Genomic DNA, 16,205 nt, shown 5'->3' with positions numbered 1-16,205 from the left:
TCAATGTCACTGACCTGAACTCTAAACATATTTGAACTATTCCTGAATAGAAATGTTTTTTCACAGATGAGTCTTTTGAAAGTGTGCATAAAACTGTCAGTTGTTTTAAGATCTTTCTGATTTTCTAGGAGAAAGAAAGCTAAAGCAATTTACCTAGACATGATTATTTTAAAAAAAGAAAAGTCACAGAAATATGAAAAAGCAGTATGTTCATATAGATCAGCACAATTAATAAAGACCTTAAAAAAGAATCTGTAAAATTAAAAACATGAACAAAAGCAGCATGGCAGAAAGGGTATCAAATAAGAACTCAATACAAATTTTAAACAGGTCACTAATATTAATCATAAAAATTTTAAATCACTGAAGATAAATTTTCTTAGAGATTAAATACATAATGGAGAGCATCAAAATGCTAACAAAAGTTTCTTGTCAGCAAAATGTTACAATAAAAGGCAGTTAGTAAACATTCAAAAACAGATTAAATATAAGTTATATTCATACATAGGAAGACTGAATATGACTATATATTTAATTATTTCAAAACTGTTCTGAAAATTCAAGATAATGTTATTTAAATCTAACGAAGGTTATTTAAAAAATTTGAAAATCTATATTAAATAAAGAATACAGGAAACTCAGACTGATTTTTAGAATTATTAAATTGAAGCAAACTAACTACAAGTGCATTGATTTATAAACTGCACTTGAAAATTATTAACTGTAAATTGACTTAGAATTATATTTTAAAAATCCAAATGATAATGAGGGAAATTAAAATTAGCACTATTATGTTTATCATTTTTAGACATTTATTTTGAAAATAAGTATGATATCACATGATCATTTATAAGAATATAGATCATGAAATAACCATTAGTGCAAATGTATTATCTCAGAGATTGGAGAAAACATGAAAACTAGAAAATACAATATATCTCAGAATTCCTTTCCCAGTTACACATCATGGAGAAGACAGTGACAGTTGTCAATACTTTAAAATGGCATGTCACTACTTGAACATACGAATGATGTGTGTAGCTATTATCATATTTGCATAATTTTAAGCTATATTTTTATATTTTTTGAGTCAAATAACAGTGATTTACAAGTTTATAGTACTATAAATTAAAAGTATATTCAATATTTTGTTTTAATGACTGATTATTTACTTTGCTATATACTCACCAAGAATCTTTTTTTTTAACATATAATAAAGGGTTTTTATTTAGAGGTAGACTCACAGATCACACTCCTCTGCACGAACAGGAAACAGGAGCAGAATCCAGCAGGTGGAAGCAAGAGAGCAAGCGCATGCTTACAGCTGCATTTATAGTATAAGAGACCATGCTCAAGTGGGCTGGTTTCTTAAAGGCTATTGGCTGAAAGAGCTCCCACAACACCTCCCTTTTTGTTTAAATAAGAGAGTTCCAAACCTAATACAAAACTATATACACTAGGTACAGATATCAAGTATAAGATTAGAATTACAATCAGCATAAACAATATTAAGCAAGGAATATATGCTAAATGTTTTAATAAACATTCTATCCTAAGTAGTCTAAGTCTTGTATTGAAAATAGCTTGATTAGATCATAAGAGGATGGGAACTCTCACTATCTAATCTTCAACCCCATCAAAGGCCTAAGAAGTATTATTACTTGAGTAAGCAGGAAGTATAATCAAGCAGCTTCCAAATGTGCAGTAGATGACAAAGAAAACTGGCTGCCTGAGCAATCACCAAAAATCTCATTTGCAATGTTGAAGCAACCAACTTTGGCTAAGACCTAGATTAACTGACAGACCATTTTCAGAGGCAGGAAAAATTCAGAACCATCTTACCCTGTCTTTGCAAGGTTTGGCAGTCTTTTTTCTTGTATCCTGCTTGTCCAGTCTGGACACCATGCATTTTGTCAGTGGTCGAGGCATGAGCAGTTCCTTGCCCAAAGGCCAGTTGTGCCAAGAAAACAAACTCCAAGTGAAGTGTCTTTGGTGCTCAACATTCTCTCAGAAATAGATCAGTGCTTCCAGGAGCAATTGCATCTCATGTCAACCAAATTCTAAGTTATTTACATGCCATGTCCTACAGATCTTTGAAGTTGTTGAAGATTACCTGTCCGTGTAGAATACAATCTCTTTGTATCTAAAGAACCTAATTAGTCTGACTAAAAGTCTAACAAACATGAATGACTATAAAAACATGGAACGCTTCACAAATCTGCATGTCATCCTCATGCAGGGGCCATGCTAGTCTTCTCTGTATTGTTCCAATTTTAGTATATGTGCTGCTGAAGCAAGCACCTCACCAAGAATCTTTAGCATTCACCGATACATACTTGAAAATAAGGATTTTGACACAGTTAACATAGATGGTACAGGGACTCAAGAGCATCTGGTGAGCTCAGAACTGGTTACTTACTGCCATGGATGCATTTGGGTTGAGGAGACCAGCCATGCTCTGTACACGTAACTGTGTCCTGACCTTTTGGAAGACTGTAACCAGGGTAACACTGGACTCTTACAGACTGGTTCTGTATGTAGATTCCTTTCTCTTGTAGAACTTCCCCATTCTCTATATGATAGATGCCACATAGCCCTAAGGACCATAAATATACCATGAATGCTAAATTAAAAACACACGATATTTATTTATTTTTGAAAAAAGTTTATCCTACAATAGGTAAATAAGCATGTGTAGCATTCAGAAATAAAACCCATACCAAATGTTTTAAAAAGTAACATTTATCTTTATTTTTTCTAAATAAAGTATGAAAACAGTAAAGGTATTCTCATAGTCACTATTTTTCACTTCCATTTTATGAAGAGCTACTCATAAAGAACAGAAACTAGTCCCTTTGCTCACAAAATTTTCTCTTGGTCTAATTTTTGTTACGTAATGTTTAACTGCTATTATGTATGTGCTCTTATCTTTCTACTCTTTGATAGAATTAAACAAGAATTAAACAAGATTTTTGACTTACTGTGGCATGGAACTACAGGCTCCCACCCTTGTGAAGTGCAGATAATTTTGTCCTAGTTTATCCTTGAAGTAGTCAGAAATCCTGTGTTACAGCAATAATAGAAACACTTTCCTGTTTCTACTGGGAAGTCGGGTTTGTAAAACTTTTCATCCTGTAGTTTTCCATTTTTGATTCATGGAAAATCACAAATTTTATCTTTAAATAAAAACAAAAAGACAGAAAAAACACACTTGTCAGAGGTAAATCACTTGATCAGTGAATTACTTTGTATAAAATAAAATAACTGCATGTCATGAGAGTATTTGGGAGAAGGAGACAAATAGAATCCAGACTGCTGAGGTCTATCAGGAAGTCTTTTCTCATGAAATCAAGTTATGCCTGACAGGTCACTAGAGAAGTGGGTCAAGGATATCAGAACTTAAATCTAATGTGATTAAATCACAGTGAACTATTCTTGTAACTTCATATTGAAGTGCTATATTGTTCATTGTATTGATAAATGTGTATGCCATACTTCATTAAATTTTTCCTCTATGTTCTTCTTAATAAATAATAAGTACTTTGAAGTATGATTCTATTTGGGGACCCTCACGCTGTGTATAAAAAGAATTCCTCCAATACATGCCAAAACAAAGCTATTTCCTATAACTTCCTTGTTCATGCACAGACACACACATTTTTAAACAGTTTATAAATTTAAATTCTTTTTATCTTGAGTGATCTTTTAAATTTGAGAACTTTATTTTTCATGGGGTATCAATAAATTAAATTAGCTTACTGAGATTTCTTTTCAAAGTATTCCAAAGGGAGACATGGTTTAAATTAGAGATATTATAGCCTCATAGACATATTCCCCTGCCTCTCAGCTAACCTTCATTCTCATATGAGCAAAGACAAATATGTCTTTTTCTCTTTTATAAATGATTTTTTAAAACAAATCTAATATTCCTTGAAGTGAAATGACCAGCAGAAATAGTCACTACTTACAGCTGTCCCATTTCAATATTAAACTTTTCCAGATGCAGGTTGTGGTTCCATCTGCAGTGATGGTTGTTCCATTACAGTTTTAATTCAGGCTACTCATAATATTTACTATATTATATTTACTATTTTTCAACTGCCTTAAATAAGTACAAGCACAATTCATTTCTTGACCTATCACAGGAACCCCTAACTTTTATTGGTAAATTTCATCCTACTTCAGATTCATTATGGCACACAAGAATAATTCATAGACTCCCAATGGAGATTCATACTCATCATCCTATATATAGCTCCAGTTTGAATTTATACTTTTCCCCCCAAATGCAAACCATTTCATGAAAAAAAAAATGAGTAATTGAACAGGCTTGAGAAGAGAGCACTACACATTTTAAGTAGACAAAAAGTATTTCATGAAATTACAGAAAGAGTTGTCATCGTTATTTTATCTAGCAAAACACTAAAAATTCTTCTGTGAAAAACTCAAATTCAGATATATTTAGGCGACAGATAGTCCTCTTATCTTTGGGGTGATTTGTGTTGTCAATCTTGGGTTTAAAGTTCACTGCACTACACAGATTCCACACCTGTAACTATAAGCCTACTCAAAAGCCCAATGGTAGGGATGTAATGACACCTTGCAGAATCTTAATTCTGTTTTTGTGATAAATTGACATAATAATGAACAGTCTTCTAGATATATATGTTCATATTTTGAGTAATCAACACTGTCAACATTAGTTAGAGATACTTCTCTTTTCCAGAAAACTGTGATGAAAGTAGAGCCTTTAACAAGGTACTGGGAGTAGTGAGAGTGTGCTAATTATTTTATTTTATTTTATTTTTTGTTTTTTCGAGACAGGGTTTCTCTGTAGCTTTGGAGCCTGTCCTGGAACTAGCTCTTGTAGACCAGGCTGGTCTCGAACTCACAGAGATTCGCCTGCCTCTGCCTCCCGAGTGCTGGGATTAAAGGCGTGCGCCACCACCGCCCAGCTGAGTGTGCTAATTATTAAACATGACATTTATACCATCACTCAAAAGTTCAAGGAACATGTGATGAAAGGGCACAAAGAATCTAAGAGCTAGAATGTAGTCATAATGACTGTGAAATAAATTCAGGACTATTCAGAGCCATTATAATCACAAACTACATCAACAGATCAACATCTATAGATGTCTGCACTGAGTCTTTCAAGAATGTACCATCAACATCTAGGCAATGTATGGAGTAAGCTCTGGGAACTGTAGTCTTTAGCTCTGAAATATTTCATCTGATTGATTCAGAAAAAAATTGGAGTCAGTGATTTCATGTGTATTCCCACTAGTGACTAAACTACCTTACAAAAGGCAGTGTTATACATATGTCTTTCATTAAACTTTATGGACCTTTTATCAAAACTCAAATTTCAGAATCTGGGGGAAAAACATGCAAGTATGAGATATTGTTGGTATAGGTGAGATGTGAAAGAAAAATGGGAATAGGATATCCAGAATATTTTATATATGTGTAAGACATTGTCAAAGAAATAAATTTTTAAAAATAAAATATACTTTTTCATTTATTTAATTTTTCTTACCACCAAACACTTATTGAGTAACCAAGAACTAAAGACTAGATAACCCACAGACCACCTAGGGTAAAACCAAACACTACTGGTAAATAAATAAGAAAGACACACACACACACACACAAACACACACACACACAGAGACAGAGACAGAGAGAGACAGAGACAGAGAGACAGACAGAGACAGAGAGACAGACAGGGACAGAGACAGTGACACACAGAGAACATATTCCTAAGGTATTCTATACTTGTATACCAGTATCTTATCCAGTCATCATCAGAGAGGCTTTCTCTGCCAGAAGATGGGAACAGAGACAGAGACCCATAGTCAGATATTAGGTGGAGAATCTAAACAGAGTTTTCCATCAAATTCTATCCCACAGTGCCCAGGAAATCACATAGAAGAAGCACAAGCAATATAAGACACAGAGGGGATGGAGGACACCAGGAGAACAAGACCTTCTATATGAATTAATCAAGGCTCATATGAGCTCACAGACACTGAAACAGCAAGCACAGGGACTGCGCAGAGCTACAGCAGGTCCTCTGTGTATGTATTATAGCTATTAGCTTTGCATTTCTATGGGACTCTTGACTGTGACAAGTGAGTGTCTAATGATTGTGCATGCTCTTGAGACTCTTTTCTTACTATTAAGCTGGAATTATGGCTATGGAATATTAGTGCTATGGAATATAATTGCTTTTAATGATTCTTGCTGCTTAATTTTATAATAAATACCCTGCTATTTAAATGAATGTTTTTGTAAAACCCATATTGTCAGTTCCTAGGTGTCAGATTCCAGTTCTTTTTCATCTATTATATATGTAAAATTAATACATTAATTGCTAGATTCATTTTACTTCTTGATTTTGTAACAATTTACCACTCTATTCTCAGCTAAATCTTTTAAAGACAACACCCTGAGGCAAGTCCAACCTACAACTTGTATCTATAAGATGCCATTTTACCACATGTGATAAAAATAAAGGACTACAATAGCTTACAAAAGAATAAAACATTTGCTTAGGTTGTTGGAGACACATATTTCCTTTGAGTATTTTTCTAATATTTAGAACACTTGTCTTAGTGAACTTGTGTAATAAATAGCATTCTGTTTTTCATCATTTCAGTAACTAAGTGTTTGCACACTAGATGGTGCTAGTACCCCACCACCACCACTGCAACATAAACCTGGGGCTACCCAGGTGAGCTTTCCGAAAATGAAGGTTCCTTCTGCTTTCAGTTGCTGCTTAGATCTTCTCCCTTCAAACATGTGATGATTGTCTTTGTTTTGATTCTCATCATAACATGTACCAGTAACTCATGTTATAGATAAAATTGTTAATGGTTCACCCCATTTCTACAATCAGAGTTTAAGCGTGTCTTAAGATGATAACAGACAATAGGATTTCTCAAGTTTCACTGAAATATATTGTCAAAGAGCTCTAATGAGACGGCAACAAGTTCCTTTCCTTCACGTAGTGTATCTGTCGACATAGATATGCAACAAACACATTTGCTTGAAATAGATGGGAAATTGTTAGCAAAATAGTGCAGTTGTGTATTGAAGAGAGCACAGCAAAGCTTTCATGAGAATAAAAACACATTCGGGGGGATGATTCATCTTAAAGCCACTAAGAAGGGGCAAGTCTACTGTATCCAACTAGCAGTGAATGAATGCACTCACTTTTCTTCTGCCTACATATTTATTCAGGTCCTTAGAAATAAAGTCTGATCCAAAGTGTTTGCAGTAATGTAACAGTTTATGCTGTTTTTGAAAACTACCAGTGTTGATTTTCTCTACACTTGTCTGAATTTACAAATTTCAAATGTTTTTGAGAAAAAAATGACTGTGTATAGGTTTTACTCTCTGAAAACAGGAGCTTTTTTACTTTAACATGAGGGAGATAATTGTGTAATTTTTGAAAGTTAAAAGCAAGTATCTCATATTTCAGTAATTATGATTCACTAGTTTTTCATATTCAGATTTAAAGAGGCAGTATGCACACACAAACCAGTGAGTATATGAAAAACTCTTGCAGACTTGAAATAAATTTTAATGCATTTTCATATTTTGTAAAATGTATCTCTTGTACCCACACATTTGATAGATAAAATTCAGAGGAAGCCTCTTTGTTCATTTACTATAGGTTCTAAAAGAATTTTAGAAAAGAATAGGTGGCATCACTTTAAAAATACTTTTATTAACAGATGGTAAATATACTATAATCGAAAACTATAAATTCCTTAGAAAAATAAAACAAATAAATAAAATTAAAATATTAAAATAGATGTTTTCGTTAAATTTCCCTTCTGCCTTCTTTATATAAATGCATATTAATTTTATGACTATATGTGTGCCAAAGAGTTTTTTTGTTAATTAAAAATATTTAGAGTAATTTAGGAATAATGCAAGAATATGGAGTTTGTAAATTTTGAACAAAAAAAATCAGTTGTAAGAAAATACTTTAAGAAACAAACTACAAAAATTTAGGTTCAGATGACACTTAAGAAACGTTTGAAGAATAAATTTCAATTTCTAAAGCATACAGGGATAATTATGTAGTTTATTTGTAAAAATGTTAACCTTGAGGACAAAATAGAACATTAAGTCTACATGAAAAAACCTTGAAGAAATCGGCAGAAGCAGCTGGCAGTTATGTCATTGTGAGGAGGTGGCTTGAAATCCATTCAGCCAACACTTCTGAAATGGGCATTGCTTGGACTGCAGTCTCCTGACACCAAGTATAGTTTCAAGCACATTGTTGTCTTTTTAAAATAAACCGTTAGTTTATATTGAATGGTTTTTCCTTAGTCTTGAATGTCTGCCTCAAAAAGCATCTTAGTTGCAGGATGGAACAAATAAACATAGACAGTTAGACAGCACCAGTGCTGAGTGTTATTGGTGGGATCCTGAGGATAAGGATCAAAACAAGGGAAAAAACAACGCCTTTCGAAACTGTAGTGGTATTTCATTTGTATTTTAATAATAAAGCTTACCTGAGAATCACAAAAGTAAAACAGCCACACTGACCAGCCTTATAGGCCAGGCAGCAATGACATACACCATTAATCCCAGAAGCCACAATGACACACACCTTTAATCCCAGTAGCCATACTAGTTTACCATAGAAACCAGAACTAGGGAAGGTTATAAAATGGGAGGAAAAAGGTCATTCTGACATTCCTGGACTGAAGTCGAGGTAAGAGCCTGTGGCTGGCTGCTTTGCTTTTCTGATCTTCAGGCTGAGCCCCAGTATCTGTCTCTGGATTTTTCGTAGCTGTGCTTTATGAAATCTTACTCCTAATTCTTTTTTTCTCTTTATTTAAAAATTTCCATCTCCTCCCCTCTTCCTCCCCCTTCCCTCCCCTCTCTTTCCCCCTACCCCCCCCCTCCCTTTTCAGGCCGAGGAGCCATCGGGGTTCCCTACTCTATGGTCTTAACATACTCCTAATTCTTGTAGAAGTTAAAGTGACTTTACTTGGATTTGTGGAGGTGAGTTACAGTTTTACAGAACCTCTTTATTTCTTTTTGTATAAGTAATATTTCCCCAAGCCATTAACCTCCCTCTTGTCATCGTCTGACTAACTCCTATGCAGCTTCCAAAACCTGCCTACATGAGGTTCTATGCTATGCCTTTTAGCATGTTGGGGAAAGGAGATTGTGATTGGAGACTAGCTTATGCTCTTTTATATGACTCTGTTTGGATGACTGTCCAGATGAGATGTCTCTGTCATTTCTAGAATTTTGGAAGTTGCTTACAACCTTCAGTCATTGTTTCCAAACAAAGTTTGCACAGAATCCCTGAATGACATTGAGATGATGCAAAGTTTTCCCTCTAGATGTTTTTCTATGTAAGAATTCTAGGATGAACATTGCAATGTTAATTTACATTTATAAAACCCTGTCCAAGATACTGATGATTCTGGCCATGGAATGATAAGCTGAAGACCTTAACTCTATTAGCATAGAAATTGAATTTCAATTCCATATTTTTATTTTAAACATAAACCAACTTCATCTTGCTTTTAAAAACTAACCTTTGCCAACTTCTATATTTCCTGGACCTTTTTTATCAATCCTTGAAACTCCAGTAAATACATGTTGAAGTGCATCAAACTAACTTGACATAATAGCTCTTGAATTCACTTGCAATTAATACATGTCACACTGTTAGACACATTCATATAAGAAGGCACACATATGAATGTTACATTTTCTTCACACACACACACACACACACACACACATACATATGCTTTTCTGAGTACGGCATTTATGGAACTGGGTAAATTGTCATAGACAGTTCCTTAAAGAAATAAAATATGTTTGTTTCCATTTTCAGAAAATTGTAGAATATGCAATATATAAAACAATTAAAGTTCATTTAAAACAAAAATATTCTAGCTTCCCCATTTTTACATAGTTACACTGAATAGTTACAAATTTATAAAATTAATAATATAGTAAAGCACTGGTACAGAATACTAATAGTTAAAATTCCTTAGATTTTTCATTTTTTCTCTCATACTTTCTTCCCTTATGATATATTTTTACTTCTCTTATTCCATCAAATATAATTTTTGAAATGATTATTTCACATTTCAGAGCATATGTAGTTGTATTGGCATTGCACCTAAAATAGCCACTGTAGTGATGAGCCTGTTGAGCAGAGCCAGTTTTTTCCTAGAAGTCTGAGGTTGCTGATAGTTCAGGCTACATGAAGTAGAAATGAAGTAATTGAGATCAAAATATAAAATTACATTTTTAAAAGTGATGAAGTAACCTGCTATTATCCAGTAAAAAGCTTTCTAACATGGTAAAATTAAAGCTTATTTTCTTATGTGTGCCATATACATATATATGTATGTATATATATGATATATGTATGTATATATATGGAAGTAGATAATCTGTTAATAAAGAATAAAAATAAAACTATCCTTCTGCAACCTGGTGGCTAGGACCACTTTCCTTCTATTCATTTAATAGATGACATCCATCAATTCCAAATCCTTAAGAACAACTGTATGTCACCTTTCACCTCCTCTGTATGTTGGTAACTGTTTAGATCAGCAGACACAATACCATGATGGACTGAAAATGACACAATGAGAGGAACACAGAGAAAAGATTCTATATCACACTAATTCAGAAACTCACATATATTTGTCAATTCTATGCGAAGTAGTAGTAGAAAGACTTGTTAACAAGAAAGATGAGCCATCACAGAAGACGTTTACAGTGTGTCCTAATACCACCTTCTGTTGTCTTGCATCTGTTAAACTGAGCTTATGAAGTATGACTTACTTGTTGGCCAAGCTACAGGGAATGTACCCTGGAAAGGAAAAGCATCCTCCTAAAAGAATTGTTTCTAGATTGCCCATTATTCCTGCTGTGCCTCTCCTCTTGCTGCTATTTTGCTATTGGTTTGGCATGGTGTGATTGTTGAGGGGAGAATCTCTAAGTATGCTGAATAGTGTGATTGTTTCATAAGAAAATTCCACTCCTTACTGGGCAATTATCTTGCAGATCATAATGAAGATGATTTTTATTGAGCAATGAAACTTACCTATGTGAGACTCACTGAGGATAGAAAATAAAAACAAGAAATTTCCACATCTTGTAGAACATGAATATGACCTGAGAAAACAAGCTGGTGATGAAAAAAGGCAATTAAGTCCTGCTAGCTAAGGTTAGGTTTGAATTCCCTGGTCATGTATCTTACAGAATTAATCACAGACTTTGGTGTGCCCCTTGAGGAAACAAAGTTGTAAAGAGAATTTAAATAATTTTACTGTTTATAAAGAAAAAGAAAAGAAAGAATAGTTGAATGACTAGAATACTTGAGCAAGGTTATGTTGAACAAAGTAAAGGTAAGTATTTGATACACTGAAACCACAAACTGCTGCCTGTAGTTGAATAATCCTTTTTTACACTTTGAATATGTGCTTCACTCATTATTAATAAAGAGCTAACTTGCCCAAAGAGACAGGTTTGGTGGGAAAACGGGAAAACCAAACTTAGGTGACTCTGGGAGACAGAAGGGCAGAAACAGAGGCCAACAGCCAAATGCAGAGAGAAGCAAGATGAACATACAATGCTGTAAAAAGGTACTGTCATGGTGTAGAGTATAGATAAGAAATATGGGTTAATTTAAGTTTTAAGACAAAATGGCAGACTACAGAATGGGAAAATATCTTCACCAACTGCTGTTGAACAATGGTCTTTCATCATGTCCTTGTATTATTTTAAATAAAATGCTGATTGGCAATTAGTGAGGCAGAAAGTATAGGCAGGGCAACCAAGAAGGAAATAGAGCGGGGCAATGAGAACACAAGAACACTGGGAAGAGGGAAGCTCTGCCTGCAGTTGTGACCCAGCCACAGAGGAAGCAAGATGTGACTGCCTTGCCAAAAAGGGTATCAAGCCATGTGGCCAACATAACATCCTTTTTTTTTTTTTTTTTTTTTTTTTTTTTTTTCCAAGTCTCAAGGAATACTGCAGAAGAAAGGGCAGGAAAAGGAGAAAAACCTGAAAAAATACATGGCTAAAAGAAAGTAGTATTTTTCAGATACATCAAGAAAGACACACTTATGAATTCTAAGTGATTGTGGAAGCATGCAAAAGTGAAAGCTAGACCAGTTCTCTTACAGAGGGTTGGAGCTGGGTGGGCACAGACTTGCACTCCTAGCAGTTGCCTGCAAAGGGAGAATCAGTTTTCTTTATGAGAATACGCTGGGGAATCAGCCACTCTCCAGTGTAACACCACACATGCAAGAAAATAGACACAGCACAAAATTGTACTTAGTATATTAGAATAATAATGGTGATGATTATGATTGATAAGAAGAAGAAATAAAGGAGGAAAAGAAAGAAGAGTAGGAGGAAGAGGAAGAGGAAAAAGAAGAAGGAAAAAGAAAAACAATGAAAAAGATCAAACAACAACAAAAAAGTGCTGGGCAGTGGTGGTCTGCTCCTTTAATCCCAGCCCGTAAGAAAGAGAGGCAGGCGGTTCTCTGTGGGTTTGAGGCCAGTCTGGTCTACAGAGTGATATCTAGGATAGGCTCCAAAGCTACAGAGAAGCCCTGTCTTGAAAAATAAAAACAACAAAAACAAAAACAAAACAATCAATAAAAAATAAACAAAGAAGAAGCGAAATAGAGAGAAGGTTCAGCCATTAAGAGCACTTGACTATTTTCCAAGATCCTGAGTTCAATTCCCAGCAGTCACATGGTGATTCATAACCAATTAGAATATGATCTGATATCCACTTTTGGTATGCAGGCATGCATACAGATAGAATACTTATACACACAAAATAAATTAATAAATCTCGAGGAGGAAGAAGAAAAGAAAAGAGTACACAAAATCAGATGGGTAGTATAAGGGACACATTCCAGAAAATGGTTGGGGATAGGTGAATATAATAAAATATATAAAAGTTTTGAAGAACTATGAAAAGGAAATTCTAAAAATTTAAAGTTGTTTTTGAGTGTCCCACATAAACAAAAACAATTCATAAAATGTTACTTGGGCCTTATTGAGTGTTAAAATTCACTTATTAAAAATAACTGCTAGAAAACAATAAGATGAGCCATGTAATACCAGAAAATATTCACAAATTTGTTTAAATGAATTATATCCTAGATATGTAAAAGGTTATAAAATAAATTATAAAAGAAAACAGTCAATTAAAATGGGATATTCTCAGGCGATTGCTACTATTAGTCCACTAGGAAGATAAAATTAAAGGACAATAATAAAAACATATGTTGATGTGTTTAGAATATAAAATTTTACTCTGTTGATATTTAGAAGAAAAAAGACAAATGAAGCTTGCTCATTGCTGCTATGGATGCAAGATAAACAAAACATCCAGAAAATATATATGCTGTTTTATTACAAAATGAATCATACAAATACCATGATACTCACAAGTTTCAGTTTTAGATATTTGTCTAAGAAATAAATTATTAATTTTAATCCAATCCTTATCTTCAAATTTTCAAAAATATCTCAAAATTTGGCAAGATCTAAAATAGCCAAAATGTTCCTTGAAATGATATAGATAACTAAATTATTATATATCTATGTGAATGTATCTTTCCACAATAAAAGTCAGTTACTATGTAAGTCTTAACATAGGAAAATTACACAGATGTTATACTGAAAAGTAATGAAATTATGTTTGAAAACCTGATGCATGAATCTATTGATATGAAGTGATAGAAACATGACACTTCAGTAACGAAAAGAAAAGTTATTACCTATGGTAGTGGAGTTGAAGAAGAAGGGAACAAAAGAAATTCCTCACTAGATTAAGACACAGTTCTAGCTTGATGGGGTTGTATTCATTTATGCACACTCATTTCACTGACGTAAACTCTAAACATATGTGAACTATTCCTGTATAAAAATGATTTTTCACAGTTGAGTCCTGTGAAAGTGTGCATAACTCTCAGTTGTTTTCAGATCTCTCTGAGTTTCTGGGGAAAAGAAAGATAAAGAAATTTAGCTGGATAGGATTTTGAAAACATGAAAAGTCACAGAAATATGAAAACTCAGTGTGTTCATATAAATCAGCACAAATAACAAAGCCCCTAGAAAGAATATGAAAAATTAAAAATAAGAACAAAACCAATGCGGCAGAAAGGCTGTCAAATAAGAACTCAGTAAAAATTTTAAGCATATTACTAATATTATTCACATAAAATTTTAAATTACTGAAGATAAAATTTCTTAGATATTAAATACATAATGGACAGTTTTAAAAAATAATGCTAGCAAAGTTGCTCAGCAGCAAAATAATACAACAGAAAACATTTGACAGTGAAAAAAAATTAAAAAAACTGTAAGATATATTGTATTCATAAACAGAAAGACTCAATATGATTATGTAATTAATTATTTCAAAATTGTTCTAAAATCTCAAGATAATAACTTTCCAATCTAACCAAGGTTATTTTTAAAAAGTTGGGAAATATATTAAATAAAGAATACATGAAACAAAAACAAACAAATTTTTAGAATTTTTTTTTAATTTTTCTCATTTTTTTATTCAAGATTTCCATCTCCTCCCCTCCTCTTCCCCCTTCTTTCTCCTCCCTTCCACCCATACCCCCACTCCACCCCTCTCCAAAGACAAAGAGTCATCAGGGTTCCCTTCACTATGTTAAGTCCAAGGTCCTCCCAGCTCCCCCTAAGTCCAGGAAGGTGAGCAACCAAACTGACATATTGCAGCAAACTAATTACAGGTACATTGATTTAGAAATACTGCATTTGAAAAATTAAAATTTTTGACTCAAAATTTACTTAGAATTATATTTTTAAAACCTAAATGATAATGAGAGGAATTCAAATCAGTACTATTATGCTTATCATTTTATAGACATTTATTTTGAAAATAAAGTATGACAAAACACAATCATTTACAAAACATTAGAAGATGAAGTAGCCATCAGTACAAACATATTAGTCCAGAGATTGGAGAAAAAAGGAAAAGTAGACAATACACAATATCTCAGAATTCCCTTCCCAGTTACAAATCACGGAGAATTCAGCAACAATTACCATAACTTTAAAATGACGTGTCACTACTTGAATATATGAACGATGTGCATAGCTATTATCATATTTGCTATTTTTAAACTATAATATAGTTGTTTTGAGTCAAATGGCAAAGTGATTTCAAAGATTATAGTACTAGAAAATAATTGAAAGTTTACCTAATATTTTGTTTTAATGTCTGATAGTTTTGTTTACATTACTATATACTTACCAAGAATCCTTATACACACTTTGAAAGAAATATTTGACACAATTAATACAGATGGGGCAGGGAGTCAAGAACATCTTGTGATCTCAGAGACAGTTTATTACTGACACGGGTGCATCTGAGTTGAGGAGACCAGCCATTCTCTGTACATGTAACTGTGTCCTGACAATTTGGAAGACTGTAGCCAGGGTAACACTGGACTCTTACAGACTGGTCCTGTTTGTATTCTCCTTTCTCTTGTAGAACTTCCCCATTCTCTATATCATAGATGCCACATAGCCCTAAGGACCAAAAATTTACCATAAATGTTAAATAGAAAACAAACCACATTCATTTATTTTTTTTAAATCTAAGATTTATCTTTATAATAGTTAAATAAGCATGGGCAGCATTCAATAACAAAACCAATACAAAATGTTTCAAAAAGTAGTGTTTATCTTTAGTTTTATGAATAAAATATGCAAGCTATAAAGGTAAACCCATATTTCTCATTTTTCACGTTCATTTCATGTCTGCTCACAAGACAGAAACTAGTCATTGTTGCTCACAAACACTTTTGTTTCTTATTTTGAGAGAATGAACTGTAATTATGTATGTATTCTTCTCTTTCCAGTCTTTGATAGAATGAAACACTATTGAATGTAGACATTGACTTACTGAGACATGGGACTGCCAGCTCCCACCCTTGTGCAGTGCAGTGAATGCTGTCCCAGTTTTTCCCTGAAAGAGGCAAAAATCCTCTGTCGCAGTAATATTCGAATGACATTGGTGTAGCTACTGGGAAGGGTATGTGGTCCATTTCAAAATATACATCTCCATTTTTGATTTGTGGAAAATTACAAGGTTTAACTTGCAATAAAAAGAAAAAGACAGAAAAACACTCATATCAGAGATA

At 33.5% G+C, this 16,205-nt stretch overlaps 1 non-coding gene across 1 annotated transcript; it reads right to left on the bottom strand.

The window, feature by feature from the left end:
- Positions 1–2,194: 2,194 nt before the first annotated feature.
- Positions 2,195–2,301, bottom strand: LOC119799642. The gene has a single exon (XR_005282918.1). It is a non-coding gene; the product is annotated as a U6 spliceosomal RNA (small nuclear RNA).
- Positions 2,302–16,205: the final 13,904 nt, after the last annotated feature.

The sequence above is a fragment of the Arvicola amphibius genome, chromosome 12, assembly GCF_903992535.2.
Source record: "Arvicola amphibius chromosome 12, mArvAmp1.2, whole genome shotgun sequence".
Taxonomy (NCBI): domain Eukaryota; kingdom Metazoa; phylum Chordata; class Mammalia; order Rodentia; family Cricetidae; genus Arvicola; species Arvicola amphibius.
The sequence above is the reverse complement of the archived record's forward strand: the minus strand, read 5'-3'. Positions and strand labels throughout refer to the sequence as shown.